Raw genomic sequence first — 19,955 nt, 5'->3', positions numbered from 1 at the left:
TAGAGCTTAAAAAGTAGTTTGGTGACTTCTCAAAGAGTAGCTGTCAGAAAACCTTTATGAAGTTTGCAGATGGCAGAAACATGGTGGCATAGCAAATAATTGCTCTCTGTTACAGGAGGCTCTGGATCTAAATAAATCATTACGGTCTGGTGAAATTAACTTTAATAAATAAATTACAGGAACACAACTTGAGGCCAGTAATGCCAGATGTGAGATCTGCCTTGCAAAGGACTGTTGTAGAGACTGAAGTGTATCTGTGCGTAACACCATGAGCTCTTTGTGCTGCAGTTAATAGGGATGATGCAACCTCCAGCTGTAAGCAAGCATTACAGAGGGACCTTGCTTCTGCGTAGAGACCTGGTAGGAAAAGCACTCAGTTTCTGTCTGTCCTTCTAGGGGAACAAGGAAACATGCATATTCAAAGAGGCTGCAGAAATGAGCAAGCAGTGATACAGCAGGAAGATTACCTTGTGCCACACATCTGAGAGGGAGAGAGCGTCTCTGAGCCCTGTCCAGAGGCACAGCGCAGCAAAAGGGAAGGCTCCGTCAGTCCCCTCTGGCCTTCAGTCTTTCCATCAATAAAGTTTCTGCTTTGCTCCTTTTTATTTTTTCCCCCTGACACTAGGTATGTCACTGGGGAGGAGGCATTGTCAACTCTGCAGGTAATGTCGGTGGCTCTGTGTTGCGACAGAGACTATAAACTAGGGCTCAGGCTGCAGAGGCGGTTACTTGCAGGGGTCTGGAAGAACATCCCCTTCCCTGGCTAGGTGCATTTCCATTTTAAATCCTCACAATTGTTTTTACCAGAGATTAAAACACTGAGCAAGTTTGGCACAGCAGTGAGTTTAAATAACCAGCCTGTGCAGGATGCTTAAATGGCACAGAGTGGATGAGCAACGCCGCACACACCTGCGAGCTGGGACAGATCTGCACAGCTGAAGCCTCTGAGCAGACAATTTCACCTTGAAGGGCTGAAATGTTTAATTTGTAATCTTGTCTGCACCGGCTCTTGCCAGATCTCAACACTCAGGGCATCCCCTTCGTTTCTGGGTACACAGCATGAGCCCTGTGACTTCAGTGTGCCAGGGACAGTGACATGCAGAATCGAACTCTACAACTCGAGGAGAGTTATAAAGCAGGTATGTTTATTGCGGCGCCGGGTGCAAGGGGGATCGCTCCTCCTCACTTGCACACCGTTTCAACAAGCAGCTGGGTATTTATTATACAAAGTCATGCATATACATAAGGTTTCCAAAAATTCAGAATCTCGTCCCTCTGCCACCTCTTCAAGATGTACTTTTCACCTTCTTGGGCAGTTACCTAAAGTTCCTATTTATCTTTGCATACATTAGCAGTCTTTGTTGTTTAGTTTCAGTTATCTACTAGAGTTCTTTATACGTCATCCATTATCTAACTTTTGTTCAAGTATATAACATCTGCTAGCTAACGACTAGCCCTTCCTTATTGTCCACTCTAAACATGTCAAGCTAATACGTGCCCACTGGGCTGGTTTTAATCTACGTCAGCATGATCCCCGGGCAGGGAAACCACCCTTTTCTGGGTGGGGTCCATTTGAGTAGGAAGTCCCTGATCTCCTGCTACCACAATTATTTTACCCTAGTTTGTTTTCTTCTGTATTTTTACAAAATTCTTCTGTATTATTACAAAAATGTAAATATGGAGCCTTCTGACCAGGACATGCAGCAGTTAGCACATCCTGGTCAGAAGGCTCCTTATTTACATTTTTGTTGAGTTTATGTACATCAGTACTAACCGTCCCTTCTCAAAGTGCTAAGCGCTACGCTCCAACCCTTCTCCTTCGCTCTTTCTGGGGTGTTAATGTTTCTGTTATCTATGCAGTTTCTGTCTGCAGCAAGAGTTTTAGGTTTTTCATGGTTATTGACAGCTAGGTGAAAGCCTTGCATCCACCTGCCCAAGCACTGCCTGTCCATCTTCTCTTCTGCAGGCTGTCCAGCCAGTGATCCTATTTTCTCTTACCATTTATTTGTCAAGCCACAGACCTGCACAGTCCTGGGAGAGCAACCATGGCTGTAGCAAATTCCTTACCACCTGTCAGTGACAGAATAGACTCTCTGCAAGCATGAGGTGTGAAAGCCGCAGCGTGAGGTCAGCGAAAGTGGATGCAGACATCGTTTTTTAGCAAACCAGTTTGTCCTGAACCCTGAGCCAAAAGCAATGCAGCTTCTTCTCTGTCCCTGGGAGGAGGGGACTAGACCCCGGACCTCAGATGTTTTCCAGCAGAACATTTATGCATGGCTTTCAGCAGTCTGCCAGAGAAGTGCCACGTGGCCAGAGAGATGTTAAACAGAGCTGATCCCGAGGGGACCAGTGGTGAGGATGAGGGAATCTCGGCAGCCAAGTGCCACACAGCCCAGGAGAGGCAAGAAAGCAGATAAACCCCCAAAAATCCTGCCGGGAGGACAGGCCAGGACAGCTGCACGGTGCTGTGAGGAGATGCTGAAAGCCGCATGTGCCAGTAGTGAAACGGATCACAAAGCCAGAGGGAAGTCCAGTAGACAGCTGCCAAGGAGAGGAGCTGGGGTGGCTCAACACACAGAGGGAAGTGGGGATGGATGCCACCCTACCGCCCCAACCCCTCCAGTCTATTTCTTTTTTCCCTCCATCTGCCCCAGGGCTGCCTCCCCAGCCCCCACCGGCAGAGCTGATGTTAATGCTACACCGGCTGCCCGGGGCAAGGGGAGGAGGGCTGCAGGGCCCCATCCTGAACCAGCTGGAGCCAGAGGAGCTGGCTTGGTGCAGCTGTCAAGTCGACTGACTTCTCCTTATCTCTGTTGTGATTATTTCCTCCCCCCTGCTGCATTCCTGAAATAGCAACATTCGTTTTGGAAATTCCTCTCCAGAGTGTTTCAGGGTGGAAATCTAGGGGGATGCAGGAGCAGGATGGGGACAGAGGGTGCACTTGCCCTGGTCGTGTGTGGCAGGCTGCCTGTGTTTACTCACGTTGGACCCACTGAGGCAGCGGGGGGGAGGGGGGGGGAAGCAATGCCCCCAGTCCCGCAGCTGCTAAGGATGTGGATTACGTTGTCCCATCACTTACAGTCCCTCTGTGGTTCAGCACTGCTGCAGTGCTGGCACAGCAGAGCAGCTAGGTCACTACCGTCGCCCCTGCCCCCCCAAATCCCAGCCTCTGCCCCGGCTTCAGCACTGTGCAAGCCAAAGGGGACAGCTTCCTATAGCAGAAGGACCACAGCTCAGCAGAAGGTATCTGGTAACAGCACTGCCAAGCCCTTTGGCATGTTTTGCTCTGATGGCCAAGATATTCTCTTTCCTGTTATTGCCCACTAAGACATCCACAGCTGTGCTGTTCAACAAAAGTCATGCAATAACAGATGAGTGTAAGCATGGGTATTTTGGAGGGCTGCTAGTCCTGAAGGGGCTCTTGGCCTGTATTTGAGCACTCTGAGTGGGGCGGACCTGTCTTAGGGCTGAAAACTGCCTCCTGGGAAGTAAAAAATCAAGAGAGGGAAAGGGGATGTGGCATGGTTGTACACTTTTCACCCGCACAGCTGCTTGGAATTCTGGCCCCCTCAAGAACCGCAAATCAAGTACACCAGGAACATCCTGACCCAAGAGGATTCAGTGAAGGAAAGGGTTGTTGGCACCGAACTGAGCAGCTATGCTCTTAACCTTAGCCTGGTGCCAGCAGTAACTTCTGACTAGAGAGCAGATCACTGTCACAGATCAGGGGTTCATTGGCCATGTTTCTGGGAGCAAAAGACACTCAAATGTGCTTATGCACAGGACAGAGCAATGCCACAGAATATACAAAACATCTCCTCACCTCTGAAACCCTGGGCAGGCTGAAGGAGTGACATCCAGGTCTGTCACTCTGTGCATGCAATGAGTGCACACTTGTTGCCAGCAGTCTATATGCAGGTGTCTATATGTCAGGCAGCCTGGAAACACTGCTGTCGGGACCCCCAAAATCTGCCTGCTACAAAGCTGTGCTGCTTCCAGTGGGCTGTGGGCTTTTTCTTCAGCCACAGAGGGACTTCATGCACCAGGAAGGTCCTTAAAGTAAGGGCAAGTTCTTTTAACTGCAGATAGGCTCCGTTGAGTGAGCAAGAGAAGGGAAACAGCCTCTGCAGGATGCCTGAAAAGCCAGGCAGAATAGCAGTGGATCAGAGGCTGAAAACTCTTGGTCATGCCCACATGCTCACCTGCCTAAATATTGCATTATGCTGTGGGTCTGGAGTAATGTCTGTGTGCATCTCACCCTGGATCTACCGTACCTGGCAAAACATCACCCTGAGGATCATGTATGCCTCTGCTCATGTATGCATTTGTGCAAGGTCCTAGTATACAAAAGGGCAGCAGAGACATCTTGCACTAGATTACAGGGCAGAGAATAAAGCTGCTGAGCTAGGGAGCTGCCATTTTCATGGCTCCAGGCAAATCTGGGTAGTCGTGGAGGGTCAAACCCCCACATAGGAGGGCCAGTCCTGTGAGTCAACACATGGAAGAAAAGCAGCACCCTGCACAACACCAAAATCCTGTGGCAGAGAAAGCCTGAGTTGGAACGTTTTTTGAGCAGCCTCCAGGAAATTAGCCTCGCTTCACTGCAAACAGAGATTTACAAACATACGGCGAGAGAGCTGATGAGGTCCTGGGACTGCGACTATGCTGGGGAGAGGAGCTCGGGCTGTCCTGGCCCCAGGGGCAGGCTCCGCTGTTGTGTGGGGGTCAGGGGTCCCCTGCATCTGATGGTGAAAGGAGGCTGCTTGCAGGTTACAGGAGTTCGAAGCAGTTTGGCCACAGCCATGGACACAGGGAAGTGTGAAACCAGCAGTTTGAGGGCAATGGTCTCTTACAAGGGAGGTGTCAGCACGTTCATAGCAGAGAGGGACAGGGACGACACAGCCAAGAAGGCTGGCACGGGGTGGGGGGCAGCAGTGCCTTGGGGGATGGACGGGGGACAGGTTTTTCCACCTCACACTTAATTTGGGCTGGTGCTAGCAATCCTGCGATGCACCCGGAGGAAGCACACGACCTTTCTCAAAGGAGTTTCATGTTTCAAGCCCAGCTCTCTCCTGGCAGACCAGTATTTACACAGCACTTACTGGTCGCAAAACAGAGCACTTAAAGAAACACTGGGGGACTTCCCTACATCTTCATAGCACCATTTGTCACCCAGACCTGCTGTCTAGGTGGGGACAATGAACTGGTAATTTGAATCTGTTCACAGTGTCTGTGAGTGTGAATACTTCAGCTCTCTCCCAATCCTCATTCCCACCCCGAAGAAAACATACTTTGCCACACATCTAAGACTTAAGCCTGCCTTGAATGCCAGAAAGGTTGGCTGTGCTCCTATGACTAGTGATGCTATGCCTTTTCCTGGCCCAGGCAGGGGGAATACCCTCTCCATTTCTTATTGGCGTGGCTTTGGCTCTTTTCACATCCTGAACAGACACCCAATCTCTCCCGGCACACAAACCCCACACAGTAACCTCTGAGGATACTCGCTGGGTGCACAGCCTGGGCAGGGAGGTCCAGCATGGGTAAGTACATGTTGTGGTGAAGTCCTGCCTTTCCAGCCTTTTTCCTGACCTTCCTGTTCCCTCATTATACGCAGATGCTCACAGGCCAGGGCTGTGTGGTGAACCGCCTGGGAACTTTTATGCCCTCGGACTCCCAAGGATGCAGAAGGTAGTTTGCATTGCTGCTGCTAATGGTAACTGCAGCTCCCTCCCCTGTGCAGGGCTTCAGCTGCAGTGGGTCACATACAGAGCATGTAGTAGTGCTTGGCAATCCTTCTTCACACTGGTGGCTCCTGGTCTTGAGTTGCAGCTGCAAAGGGAAGGACCATGCTTCAGCTCTCTTGTTGCTTTTTTCCATGGGTCTGAGCCAGCATGTTCCTGGACACAGCATTTTGTAGGCTTGCACAGCCCCAGCCAGCACATGGCAAGAGCACGAGCAGGCATGCTTGGAGGAAGCTAAGAGGAGCTTGGAAGCTAAGAGGAGCTTCAGGCTAAGCAGAGCATGCGTCCTTCAGGTGGGCATGGGCAATCCGCATTCTGCAAAAGGGATCCCCATACTTAGGTGGCAAAAAACCTGATTTGATCCTCTCTGACGGATTTCCTACTGGCAGGGTAGCTCAGGCCTTACACACACTCCCCTCCTCTGCCCCAGCACTGCCTGTTTGTACGCCATGCCCGGAGCGAAGCCGGGGAGAGGCAGCTCCGGGCGCTCCCGGCCACCGCGGCAGGGAGATGCTGACTCACGCCTGCGGGTTGCCATGGAAGCCGCAGCCATCACGCCTGCAATGCCGTCATGCTCCCTCCTGCCAAGCCAGCCCCTCCAGTCCCGGAAAAAGCCGGCCGTGGCCGCACCACCGCCCGGGGGGCACGGCTCCAGCCCGCCGCCCGCCGCCCGGACCGCGGGAGGGGGCTCAGCCGGCACTGCTGCCCCCCAGGGCTGCGGGCGACCCCCTGCTGCGCCGCCGGCCCCGCAGCAGCTGGGCAGTGCAGGGGGGCAAACGGGGCAGGTCTGGGCGCCTGGACCCCCTCCCCCCACACACACCCCTCCTCTTTTGTCCCCAGCATGTTGTCCCGTAGGCGGGCTGGTTATCCGGGGCGCAGCGCCAGCTCACCACCCGCCCCACCCCGTTCCAGGCACTCCTTGGCTCTCCATGCCGGTTTGTGCAAAGTGGGGAGCGAGGCGGTGACCCACAAATGCCTCGCGCTCCCCGTGTCAGGACTGCACCATCTGCACGTGTCAGCAACGGCACCAGCCTCGCTGGCTGCGTTACCCAACTCTTTCATTAGCACCGTTTCCTACGTGTCAGGGAATTCGCTCGCGTCCGGTGTTAACTAGTCCCTGTGCTCAGTCTCCATCTTTTGGAGCCGGTGGTCAATGGGTCGGTGGTCGCGATCCACCCCCCCCACCCCCACCCCCCCCCTTCCGGAGTGACCTTTCCCCTGGTTTTGCTGAGCTCATCGCTCGTGATGAGCTTTCTAACAGCTCATGGATCTTGGGGAGCCGCTTCCTTTGTGAAATCCCTTTTCTTAAACAAAGGGATTTGCTGGTGCTTAACGAGGCGCTCGGCAGGACACACGACGTGCGTGTAACCTGAATTAACCCTGAACCACTCCCTCCCTCGCTCCAACCGTCTGAAAGTCAAAATGCTAACAATGAATTAAATTTTATTAATGATTTGATACCGCCCACACACACACACATCCTCGGGGGCTGCGGGTCCTTGCCGCATCCCCGTGCAGTCAGACAGCACGTAGCTGCCTCCCCCTCCCCAAGGACCCTTCCCCAAGGACACCCCCACTCCCCACCTCCAAGGACCCAGTCCCACCGGGCACATGTTTTCGTGGCCTGGTGTCTCGGTGCTGTCCCTGCACGCCCAGAGAGGAGGATGCCCATGGGGAGGTGGATGTACACATTTACTTTACTGTCCTCTGGGCAAAGGGTTGCCGCAGGGGAAATGCTGTTTGGATGCAAGAAGCTGCTTGCTTCCCTGCGGGAGGAGCGTGTCCAAGGACCAGACAGCTGGTAGGGTCTCTGGTCCTGGGCATACCCCAAACCCAATTTGAGAAGTCTCAGAACAACCAGACCTGATGTTGGGGTTGGCGTGCTTTGAGCAGGGGATGTGTTAAGAGCACTTCAGACCTCCCTTCTGATTTAAGTGTTCCTCTGATTTCCTGCTAGTATCAGCCAGGTGGTTAAGTCTTGCAGGAACTCTGAAGAATGTGTCCTGTGGATGATCCACATTCTCTACATTCAGGACCATAGTTTGCACAACACCCAGCTGAGTCCCTCCCACTGCGGTGACTAAACGTGTAGGCCACTTGTGCCACCTCACTACTGCCAAGATGCAGGATACATCCCACTGAGTGACTGCTCTCTGGTGGCTGCTGAAGGTGCCAGTCACAACAAACCTACCAGGAGAGAGGGCCCCATGAGGGGCCATGATTTAGCCTGATGGCCTTCCCCAGAGAGACAAATGAGAGACAACAGCTAATGTCAGATGACATAACGTTTCACCACCCTATGCAGATGTGGCCAAGAAAGAAAAGTGGCTCACAGTGGCTGCAAAAGCCCAACATGCAGGTCCCCCTGCTTTAGGCCCTGAGGTGGGTTGTTAATACCGGATCTATTTTGTCTTGGCTGCCTCTGGCAAGAACCCATGAATGATCTGCAAAGGCGAGCACGAAGGAAGAGGCAAAAGGCCACAAAATATACTGCCAGGGGATGAGGCTGTGCAAAGGCAATGTAAGTACCTCCCACAGACAATTCATCTCAGATGTGGTCCCAGGGTAGATTGAAATCCCCACCCCCCCTGGCTTCTGGAGGAGCTGTTTCCTGCATGAGAACACAGGAGATGGGCAGAGGCAGCACTGGGTGAAGCCCTGTCCACGTTTCTCTGCCCTGTTTCCAGAACGGTGGTCAATGGAAAGTGGTCTGGCCCCAGCAGGGTCTGGCCCTTCATCTTGGTGTGGCTCCCATTGGTGTGTCCCAGGCTGAACCTGCAGCACCCCCCACCCCTCTACCCCACCACAGGTCCACCTCATGCACCAGACATGTCTGGGGCCAGAGACCCAGCCCAGCCTCTCCACCCATCCTCCAGACCTGCTCAGCCACTGTGTAATGTCTCCCTGAACCAGCATTTCTTCCTGCCGCATCTCCTACACTCCTGCTGTGCCCATGTGCCAGCCACTCTGCTCCAACTCACCAGAGCTTTATTCCCTGCTGGGAAGCTGATTTCTCCCTGGCCTGCCCCTGGTTCAGCCTTAGTCTCAGGAATCCTGACCCAGTCCAGCTCTGGGCTCCCAGGGATGCCCGAGCAGATGGAGGCACTGGGTGTTGTAATTCATTACTCATGTTGATCATGCATTCCTGTTTGACTGGCATCCCCAAAAACAAATGCCCGTCTGTGTTCACATTTAAACACAGAAATGTTCTTCAGACCTGGTGTTAATAAAGGTTACCGATTAGTGTTTGGGGGAACAAGAGAAAAACTGAAGAGGAGAAAAGGAGAGGCGGTTCTTGAAAAAGCAAATCTTTCTGTAATAAAAATGCCTGGATAGCTCTTGAGTCTTCTTGGATCCAAGTCCAGAGAGGAGACAGATGTTGCTGATGCTCTGCTGTATTAGCTGTTGGACCAAAATTTGTGCCTGGACCTGATGAAACCGAAATCCTTCCCTTATATCTTCTCCAAAGTATTCCATCTATGGTAATGTGAATGCACTAGACAAATGAGTTCAAAGAAGAAAAATCCTCCCCATTCTGACATGTCTGGACTAGGAATAATTACCTACAGGAAAAACTTCAGACCAAGGTCCTTATTCTAAGACAAAGTACCGTATCTTCCATCCCCCCACTGGGGCTGCTTGTAAGTGAGAGCAAACACAGAAGTCAGAACAAAGGGAGAAATTTAATTACTTTGTTTGGGAAAATAAAAAAGAAAGGAGTTCCTTTGCTAGCAGAGGCTAGGGCTTCTTTTGTGAGCAGCTTCCATGTGGTTGTTGGTTGCACATGAGTAAGTGATTATCCTGTTTCAAGTAACGTCCAGGAAACTCTGAAAAAGCACCAGACATAATGACATTGCAATGTCTTAACAAATCAAATTTCTAACCCCTGCTGTCAGAGTTACAGTATTGCTGGGACTACAATACAGAGTAAGGGCAGAGCTATAAAGATCCTCCTTTAGGGGAAATAAGTAACTTCTGCTAATATTTAACTATGTGGGCTGCTGTTGCACCAACAGCTCAGGGTGGAGACTGCTCCAGCATTTCAGCAACCCCTGTTCCACCAACGTGAGATGGTACGATAGTCAGAAATCCACCCAGCAGAAAGTGATATCGGCAAAAGCAGCACTGGAAACATGGTGTGGCTGAGGATCCCAGGGCTCCAAGAAAACAATGCCTAGCAGAAGGGAAACAAAAGAACAAGCTGAAGACCAGCAGACAATGCCAAAACCCCTCCCATTTTGTCTCAGAAAGGAATAGGCTGTGTCACAAGACTCATTCTCGCCCTTGCCTTTGCAGCATGCCAGGTGTGATGGCCCCAGGAGGAAGCGGAAGGGACAGTGTTGCTGGCACCCTGCACCCCAGCGTGGCTCTCAGGGCTGCCCCATCCAGGCAACAAGTTATTTAGGCCATGTCAGCAAGCTGTATAGTGTTCACTACAGTGCCTAACACACAGCAAAACATCTTACTTGCTGTCTTCTGGCAGCATGTCTGCCCCCTTTAGTGTCCCTGCCAAAACACTTGGGTTTCTGCTGGTCTGAGAATCTGTGACCTCAGCAGGTCCACAGAGGCTTGCAATCTTTCTTGCACTCACCCATTTCTCCTTACTATAATGCATCATCTTGAAGTGCTTTTACATAGCAACACGAGAGCCTCCAGCACTACTCCACTGGGCTGGCCATGGTCCTCCTCATACAGCCCAGTAAGCAGTTTGCATTATTCACAGTAAGAATTACTTTTGGCCCATGTTCAAGCTCATGTTCACAGTTACTTCTGAGTCCTATTAAGCAGCTCCACCAGTCACTTCCCAGCTTGGACTGATGCTCAGGGTTATCCTTCCCTCACCTTTGTGCAGCAGGCACCACTGGCACTTGCTGGGTTTTGTGAGCATTCTGGTGATCCAGTCCTCCCATTTAGAGACATCTCTCTGGACTGGGGCTCTGCCTTTCACCATGTCACCCTCATAATAATTACATCCAGTACTGTAAAAAGAAAAAAGGATATTAGTTTACATGGAGATACATGTGTCTGTATTGATATAGTGAAAAAACATAAAACTGCTGCAGACAGAAACTGCATAGGTAACAGAAACATTAACACCTGAGAAAGAGGGGAGGGCTGAGCCACTTCGAGAAGGGACAGTTAGTACTGATGTATATAAGCTCAACAGAAATGTAAATAAGGAGCCTTCTGACCAGGACGTGTTAACTGCTAGAAGAAAACGAAGATAAAATAATTGTGGTAGTAGTAGATCAGTGACTTCCTACTCAAATGGTCCCCACCCCAAAAAGTGTGGATTCCCCTGCCCAAGATGATTAAAACCAGCCCAGTGGGCATGTATTAGCTTGACGTGTTTAGAGGGGGCAATAAGGAAGGACTCATGGTTAGCTAGCAGATGTTTTAAGATTACAGAAACTAAATAACAAAGACTGCTAATGTATGCAAGAACTTCAGGTAACTGCCCAAGAAGGTGAAAAGTACATCTTGAAGAGGCGGCAGAGGGACGAGATTCTGAATTTTTGGAAACCTTATGTATATGCATGACTTTGTATAATAAATACCCAGCTGCTTGTTGAAACGGTGTGCAAGTGAGGAGGAGCGATCCCCCTTGCACCCGGCGCCGCAATAAACATACCTGCTTTATAACTCTCCTCGAGTTGTAGAGTTCGATTCTGCAAGTCAGTATATATATACACATACATAAACATGCAAAATTCTTGTTTTCTAAAACTTAATCTTTTGTCTGCAGATATGTGTTGTTGCACTTCTGTTTTTTAATATTCCCTGGCAAAGGAAGACTTTTATTAAAAGAAATAAAAATAGAATTATTAAATCTACAAAAGACAAGAACAACAGGAGCCGGAGTTTTCTTCAGGGTCTTGCCTGTAGGCCCCTTGTGACACAATAATTTCCCTGGCTAGTCAAATGTTGAGTAGCAGGGTTTGTCCCAAGACATAATGCTGTTGGCAATTTATGTAAGCAACTGAAAGGCAATGAGGTTAATTATTTGTGAAATGGTTACCATAATAATTTTTGTAACGTTTGCTATCATTCACCCTGAAGCCAGCCTGTATCTGAGCAATGTCATCACTGGATGCACGCTAGGTGGTTGGTTGTTTTTTTTTCTAGTTTGTTTTCATTTTTACCCCACAAAGGTGTCCACAGAATTTCTCCAGATGAGGGATGGTTGCTTATCTGGGTCTTTTTGTTGCACTCATAAAGGCTCCAGTAAAAGCAAAGCAAACTGATGCCTGAAGCTGAAATGTGCCTTGAAAGAAGTCATACGCCTGTCACAGGGAAGCACAGCCAGCATAGGTTATTTGTTGTAATGTTTTTCTTGATTTAGGCATGTAAATGAGAGCACAGCACTGCCCTCGGAGAACAGTCAAGCATCTCAGTTGTGGAGAGGCCTTCTCTGATTCCTGGGGCACAGTTTTGGAGCGTGGGGTGCTCTGTCATAGTGGAGCTTACAAGAGGAACATTAGGGTGGAGATGGTCCAAGCCCAGTTTTCCACACTCCCCATGGCCCTGTGGGGCAGGGCGGGAAGACAGGCTCCCTTTCACACATGTACCACTGCAGAGGTACAAACCTCTTCATTAAATGCCAGTAACAATTCTCTAGGAGCATCTTTGGATACTCTGCCAAGTCCATGGCATCTGTGTGTTAGACTAGCGCCAGGACCTGGCCAACAAGTCCAAAAGACCCAAGATGGTGAAGGGTCTGACGCTGGGTGGCAACCTGCCCTTTTGGTATAAGCCTGGAGAAAGCTCTTCTGGGGCAGCAGTTAAAGGAAAAAAGCTCTGCACAGAAGAAGGTTGTCACCACAACAGTGCTCGAGCTACAGCAAATTTGTTTTCAACACATTCTTGTTTAGAGGAATGAGAACAAAAGCGAGGCAAACCTGCAAGAACAGCAGAATCATGGGAAAATTTATGTTGGGAGGGACCTCTGGAGGTGCCCAGCTCAAAACCCCTGCCAGCAAGGACAGCTTCAAGGCCTTGCACAGCCATGCTGGGAAATCACAAAGGTCTCCGGTAGGTCTCCTTTCCTCATACTGTGATCACCAGACCCACAATCAGCACTCATTGCATGGTGTGCCTCTGCAGATACCCTCAGCACAGGCAAATACTGCGGGTGTGTTTATTGCCACTGTTACGAGCACAGGAATCCACCACTTGAGCCACCACAATTTGGATACAGGGTGAAGGTCTCCATCTTTGGGGGGCATCCTAGATATGGCTGCACAAAGCCACAGCTGTCCTGACCTTGTGCTGTGGAGAGACCTGCTGCACGCTGGGGCTGGAGACCTTCAGAGGGCCCTGTTGGCTCCTGTGCTGCTAGGTCCTGTGCAGCCCTGCATGTAGTCCTGGGCTCAGCCCTGTCCCCCAGCCATTCTGTGCACAGACCGGTAAGAGCACAAGGTGGTGTGCACACACCGCCTGAAACACAGCGGGAGCTGCCCCGGGGTGCTCTCCTCTACTACCCTAGGGCCATCTCCAGCCCTTGCCACCCATGAGCAGAGCTGCTTCAGCACACTCAGCCCTGGACTGAATGTGGGGTATGAACTGGAGACCCCAGAGTGTCCACCACCAGCACTGCTGGGGGTCCAAAACCAGTCAGGTGAGGCAAGTTAGTCATAAACTGCAGTGACTGAAGGTGCTTTAGTAAATTACTCAAGCGCAAAACATGGTCTGTACTACATAATTGCAATGAAATCACTAAGCCATGCCTATAGCTTCTCACATTGCAACAAATAAAAGGAAACCCTGATTAGGTGCAAATACCTGCTAAACTGTCTTTGTCACAAGACATGGGTGCAAGCTGACCCACCCTGGCAGCTGTGGTGTTCCTGTCTTGGCTTAGAGGGTATTATGCAGGCAAAGCCAACTCACGAGTTTTCCTTTTTCTGAATGTCCAGTAGCTCTCTTTTCTCTCTTCGCCAGGAGGAGCTGGGCTTCCCCTCACTCAACTTGGCGTCCTGGCTATAAAAACAGGAAGGGGGGGGGGGGGGGGGGGGATAGGGGGGGGTTCCTAGCAAGTATTTCCAAGACTCTCAAACTTTGCTTCAGCCCCTGTGAGCTGTGTGCTTCTCAGTGACAGGGACAGGATACTTGGGCATCTTATCCACCCACTCTGCTGCATGCTGGTATTACAGATATTAATTAACCCCTCCCCAAACAACTCAAACACAGTTTTAATGGGAAAATTCTGCTTATCTCCAAAATGTGCCTTGTCCACGCTGTAGTTTGTTATGGTCAGGCTACACGCAGAGCAGCTCCCACAGTGCCATCCCCCCTGCACAAGCCCAGCAGCAGTACTGGCTGCTGGAGTGCTCTGTCGCAGTGGCAATCCCTCCTGTTAGCCCAGCGCTCCCTTGCCAGCTGGGGGAAAAGCCTGGCAGGTTTTCCCCCTGCCCAGGCTCCCACAGACGGGTGTGAGGAGTTGTGGCAGTCCTGCACCCACTTAACCTGGTAGAAAGCACCCTCCTCCAGCAGGATGCTGCCTCCTTCAAAGGGACAGCAGCTGGTGCCCTGCACTGCATGCCCAAGGGACGTCCAGAGGCAGAGACACGCCAAACGAAGGGCAGGCAGCTCGGACATTTTGAGGCACTGAAACTGCTTTTGTTCAGTGTGTTAGGGAGGAACGGCCTGAAGAGAGAGCTCTTGCTCAGGCTGCTGGTGCCTGAAATCCCTGCCACCTGGATGCTTTCCTGCCATACCGCACAGGAAAGTACAGTGGCGAGCATGTAACATCAAATCCCAGCCCTCCGAGTCCACAACCTGGGCACAGATGAGCCTCGCCACACTGTCTGAGGGTTTGTTTTGCTCCAGAGCCAAGCCTCAGTCACAGGCAAAGGTGTTTCACACTGGTGACAGAGAAATGAGACTACTGCTCAGCAGAAAGCAGACAGTGTCTTGCTGGTGCTGACGATTCCCTGGCAGGGATTGGGAGACTAGGGCTAGCCCTGAAGAAAGGCTGCCACCTGCCAAGCCATAAGCATCATTCCCTGACCCTTCCTTACTCCTGCTGCTCATGTTATCACATCTCACCTCATTTGTAAAAGCATCCAAGAGCCCAGCCCAAGATTGCCACTTGGAAATACAACACAGCCTGCAAGTTAAATATACTCATTCCTATTCAACGTCACCAGGAAGTGTCGTTATTCATGATTAGTCTCCAATTACAGAGAAATTCTTCTCACAGTTCTCCCCTGCCTGCAGTCCTTGAAAGGCAAATGCCTTGAATCAATTTTTACCTGTGAATAACAGCCCTTTCAGCCTAATTTCACTTTAACCTTGAAGCAGTTTTGACATGAGTCACACATTAAAATCATTCCAACAGGCTGCACAAGGTACCAGTTTCAAAAATAAATCCATAATGTGGTCTCCCCCTCCAAGATAATACAGCCTAAGTACCCCCTGCCATGTTTTGCTTTCAGGAGGCTGCCTCTGCTCTGTATGCACCCAAATAAATGCCAGGCTGTCCTCATAACACAATTTGTTTAGGACTTCAACAGCCATGCAGGTGAGAAGCATAGTGGGCACCTCCATGAAAACTGTGCAGCTCTGCCTTTGGCTCTGTTGGTTTGATGCACCCCTGTGCCCTGCATGAGTGCATAGTTGCATGTGTGGCTTCTGCAGACACTCTGTGCTAATTGCATGCCGAAACACTATAGGGCTGGAACCCAAAAGCTGGCCTTGGTGGGAACTCCAGCAATGCCTGGCTATCTGCAAGTTGTGTTGGATCTCCCCTTGCTCCTCAGCTACTGCCCCTCACTGCACATGGCAGAAAATTGCCCTGCACAAGCCAGTGCTAGCATTACCTTTCCTGGCCTCCTCCTTCCAGCATGCTCCTTCCCTAACCAGCCTTAGGTCAGCCATACTTCGTAGCCTGAGGAAGGTGCCAGTGCTTCCAAGATGCCCAAGCCAGAAGTCAGAGGGCTGAGATGAAGCTGGTAGGCAGTCTGTTAATAGACCTTTCACATGTGACTGCAGACCCCTTTGGATCCCAGGCACACAGGGGGAGCACCAGGCAAGCAGACACTCCCCATCACTAGCTGTTCACCTAAAACAGAGCTCAGGCCCCGCTGTGGCCAGATTTGGTCCTCATCCCTGCAGCAGTGGGCTAGGCTTGTTCTGAAAGAAGCTCAGGGACTACAGGTGGCCTGACACTGAATGTAGGTGCAGAAAATCTCCAACCACACTTAGGCCATCCTTTTACCTCTCAAAAGGTAGAGTGGCTCCAGCTCTAACCATACTCTGTGCAAGTCACCTCTTGCAGCAAGGCCACCTTCCAGGGAAAGAGCAGTTCCCATGACTCACCCTGGACACCCAGCCAAGAGAGGAGGAAGCCCCAGGCAGCTCTCAGGGTGCTTGCTGACCCATTGCACACACATCTGGTGGAAATTTCAACCCATCCCAAGAAAAGTTGAGAAAAAGCCCGTAGCTAATATCAACTGTGGGAGCATTCACTATGTTTTAGGAGGAAGGCCTGCTACCTGCTGTGATCTCAACAGTCTGGAGGAATGGGCCAGAAGCAACCTCATGAAGTTCAACACAGGAGAGGTGATCCTTCCTCACCACTTAGCGCCACTGAACACTCATCTACGCACTATATCCAGTTCAGGGCTACGTAGTACAAGGAAGACACCGACAAACGAGACAGTCCAGCAGTGACCATGAAAGTGATGGTGAGGCTGCAGCACAGGCTGTATGAAGAGAAGCTGAGGGAACTAGGCTTCCCCAGCCTGGAGAAGAGACAGCTGAGGGGTCCTCAAAGGAGTCATCCACTGCCTGAATGGTGGTTATGGAAAAAAACGAGTCAGACTCTTCTCAGAAGTAGAGAAGAACAGGACATGGGGCAACAGGTACATGCTGCAGGATGAGATATTCCAGCTGGGCATGAGAAAATTCCTTCACATGAGGGTGGTGGTGCATCTCACAGACCAGATCCCTGTCCTTGGAGGTGCACAGAACTGAACATAACAAGGCCCAGCACTGCCTGACCTAGCTTTGGACCAGGGAGTTAGACTACAGACCTCCAGAAATGCCTTCCTAACAAGACCTCCTGGTGATTCTGCATTACAGTGGGACAGAGGTAATATGGCTGGCTTTCCTTTACGGTTTTTCAGCTACTCACTACTCTGAAACATTCCTAGTGGCCAGGACAGATCTGAGACTGATCCAACAGATCTGTGCCTCTCCCTCACCATGCCTGGGCTGTTTTCTTCCTTGTGAAATTAGGGAGGGAGGATGTTTCTCCATGTGTTTCTTCATGATCTGGCAAAGCCTGAAACCTGTGTGTCCTAGCAGGTTTGCCTGGAAGAAAGGTCTGAAAATGCAGGGCTGAGCAGTCACTGCTGTACTGCATGATGCTGTGTACTTCCAGCCAGCCCAGGAAATGACACAGCTGCTGCAACTCAGACCTCCTAACATGGTTTTGGAGATCTTTTGTGCGACCTCTTCAAGGAGTATTTCTGCCTGTGGATCTACAGTTTTACTGATGCAGAGCAGTGACTGAGCAGCCAGAGGAATGAGACAAGAGAGGAAAATGACTGCAGGCATGTATTAAAGTATTCAGCTTGTCCAGCTGAAAGAGATTTCTGCCAAACAATTTTATAAGGAATGAGGCATTTTACAGGAAAAGCAGGGCCTCTCCTCTCATTTCCTTTCCCCTCTTCTCCATGAACTTCAAAGAAAAGAGGGGTCAAAACAGAGGCCAGGCAACTGGAACTGAGCTCCTGAGCCCTAGAGCCTAATTAGTCAAAGATACATTTCATTGGATATCTCAGAGACAGGCCTAAATTACCAATCCTCCCTGCCGTGCTGCCGAGGGTTGGATAAAGCCAGAATGTGGTCTGCTGTTCACAGGGCCCCAGCAGCACCAGGGCTTTTGAGGGGGGTCTTGGCCTCACTGGTGGCAAGGCTCTCCTAGCCCTCCTGGTCTTCTGTGGCCAGAGCTAAAACCCCCTTTCCAGGGCAGGGACTGTCCCCACCTCCTTGGTGCCTTTGCCCCAAGGCTGCTGGTGAAGGAGTTGTGCCAACTAAAACCTCCCAGTGCCACGTGGCTCTTGCCCCTAACTGCATCAGCTAAGGCTACCAAAGAGCCTTCAGCCATTTGCAACTGCCCTTGCAGCAGTTCTAGGCTGAGTTAAACCCCTCTCCTGCCTCCCCTCAGTCAGGTGAGCCGAGCCCAGCTCCTGCAAGGTCTGCCTCCAGGCTACATCCCCCATGCCCCTTCTCACCTTGGAGCTGTTTGCTGGCCTCCTTCCAGCTTATTCACATCCCTCCCTTGACCTACATCTCCTTGCCTGGCCCAGCATGCAGCCTGGCCTCACCAGCAATGAGAAACAAAGCCTGGTTTTGCACAAGTCTCTGGAACCACATGCCTATGTAAAGTCACACGTCTCCCTGCAAGATGTGGGTATTGGGGTGGTTTTTTTTTTCTTTTTCAGGAACCTAAAAAAGTATTCTCAAGAACAGAGACAGACATGACACAGCCTGTTTCCGCTATGCAGCCTTTCTTAAGATGCTGGCCTCTGAGGGGTGCATCTTATTTTGAAACTACAGAACATGCACTTCGACAGAAGGACTAATTTCCGGCCTTGTGGTCTAAAAGCTGAGAAAAGCAAAACTAGAGCTGAGTCCGCAGCTCATGAGCAGAGAAAGGACATCAACACCATAAGCTTATGTGGCCTCCTTGTGCCACAGCTCAGCTCTGGAGTGTAGGAAACTATGTCTTGCAGCTTGTGAGGCAGCAGACAGTCACATATGAAGCCAGACAGCTGTCTGGCAGAAAAAGTGAGGTCCTCAATGGTGTACAGCTACCTTAAGCTGTGGGCTGTGATTCTGCACCCCGGCCAGTGCCTGGATCCAGCAGCTCCCCAGCAGCTGCAGATGGGTGACTTGGTCAGTGTAAGGCATGGCTCACTCCTGGCTTGGTGCTCAAGCTGTTCTCCCAGCAAAGAAGGAAGAGAGCAGGAAAGATGCAGGAGGGTAGTGCAGAAAACCGACTACTTCTGAATCAGGAGGGATCTAGAAATTATTTTGTTTAAATTTCTGCCAGGAAAAAAGGTAAACTTCTTCCCTTAAAATTTTTAATTCCAAGGCACTTGCTCAGCTCACTTAAAGAGCAAGTCTGGGACTGACAAGTAGTGGGTTCAGCTCTTTTTTATGGCAGTTATCTGTGCTGCCTATCTGCAGCAAGAGTGTTTACCTCCCTTTGCATCCATTTCCCAGTGGAGCCAAAATATAAAATGGAAACACTTCCTTCTGTAATGTAATGCTCTGCCAGAGTTGGCATCCTGCAGGTGTTGGATGGAAGGACCTCTGGAGGTCTTCAGATGCAGGTCTACTGCCAGCACCAGATCATGCTGGCCACAGCTGTGTCTACTCACAAAGCCAAAGTCTGCTTCTTATGTGCTTGCGCAGCACGTAGTGCGTTGGGACTATTTTCTCGGATGAAGTTCATGGAGAGCTCTGACTCACCGCACAAGGAAGTTTAGCTGGAGTGTCCGTCTCCCTGTGCAGCTATCAGGGAAGGAAGGTCCGATGGGGTATACAGCACCAACATCTGTCCAGTCTGTTAGCATGTTCCTGTGCCAGTTTCACCTTTCAGAAAAATGCCACCCTGACGACTGTTATGGTTCAGGACCAGGCAGCCTGCCTATTTGGATTTTCCTGCTAGAAAAGCAGGCAGGAGGGCACCAACTGCATTTACTGACCTATTGAGCCAGATTCCTGCATGCTGCCAGCACAAAAATAGCAGCCCTCTCTGGATTTTCTGTCTTTGCTTTGTTACAGTCTGGATCACACTTGTTTTCAAAACAACCTTCAACAGACATAAATACACCTGTCATCGGAAACAAATACGCCTGGAATGATTAACTGATACTTCCCGGCAGTAACCCCCATACCTCTGTAATAGCACTTAAAAAAATGAGCAGGGATCACAGAGGGGAAACAACAGCATGCAAGACATTAGCTATGTGCCTCACTCACTATTTTTTCAACTTTACACTAGTGGATTACTTTCTTAAGCACTCTGGGGACAGAGACAGCAAAGAACAGCTTTTGTTGGCAAAGGCAGGCAGTTTCTCACACATGGTTCTATTTTCCATGGCTCATCCAGCAAATTGTATGCTAAGCCTAAAAAAACAGCAAGGAACAAGTCCATCCAAGGGGGGGCTGAGTAGAGCAGATTTCACATCCCTGTGT

The 19,955-nt window shown here is 50.5% G+C and overlaps 1 long non-coding RNA gene across 1 annotated transcript; it reads right to left on the bottom strand.

The window, feature by feature from the left end:
- Positions 1–9,586: 9,586 nt before the first annotated feature.
- Positions 9,587–18,122, bottom strand: LOC106112328 (uncharacterized). The gene is made up of 3 exons (XR_003553310.2): positions 17,984–18,122; positions 10,584–10,720; positions 9,587–9,915 (listed from the first exon to the last, which is right to left on the bottom strand). It is a non-coding gene; the product is annotated as an uncharacterized LOC106112328 (long non-coding RNA).
- Positions 18,123–19,955: the final 1,833 nt, after the last annotated feature.

The sequence above is a fragment of the Falco peregrinus genome, chromosome Z, assembly GCF_023634155.1.
Source record: "Falco peregrinus isolate bFalPer1 chromosome Z, bFalPer1.pri, whole genome shotgun sequence".
NCBI classification, from domain to species: Eukaryota; Metazoa; Chordata; class Aves; order Falconiformes; family Falconidae; genus Falco; species Falco peregrinus.
The sequence above is the reverse complement of the archived record's forward strand: the minus strand, read 5'-3'. Positions and strand labels throughout refer to the sequence as shown.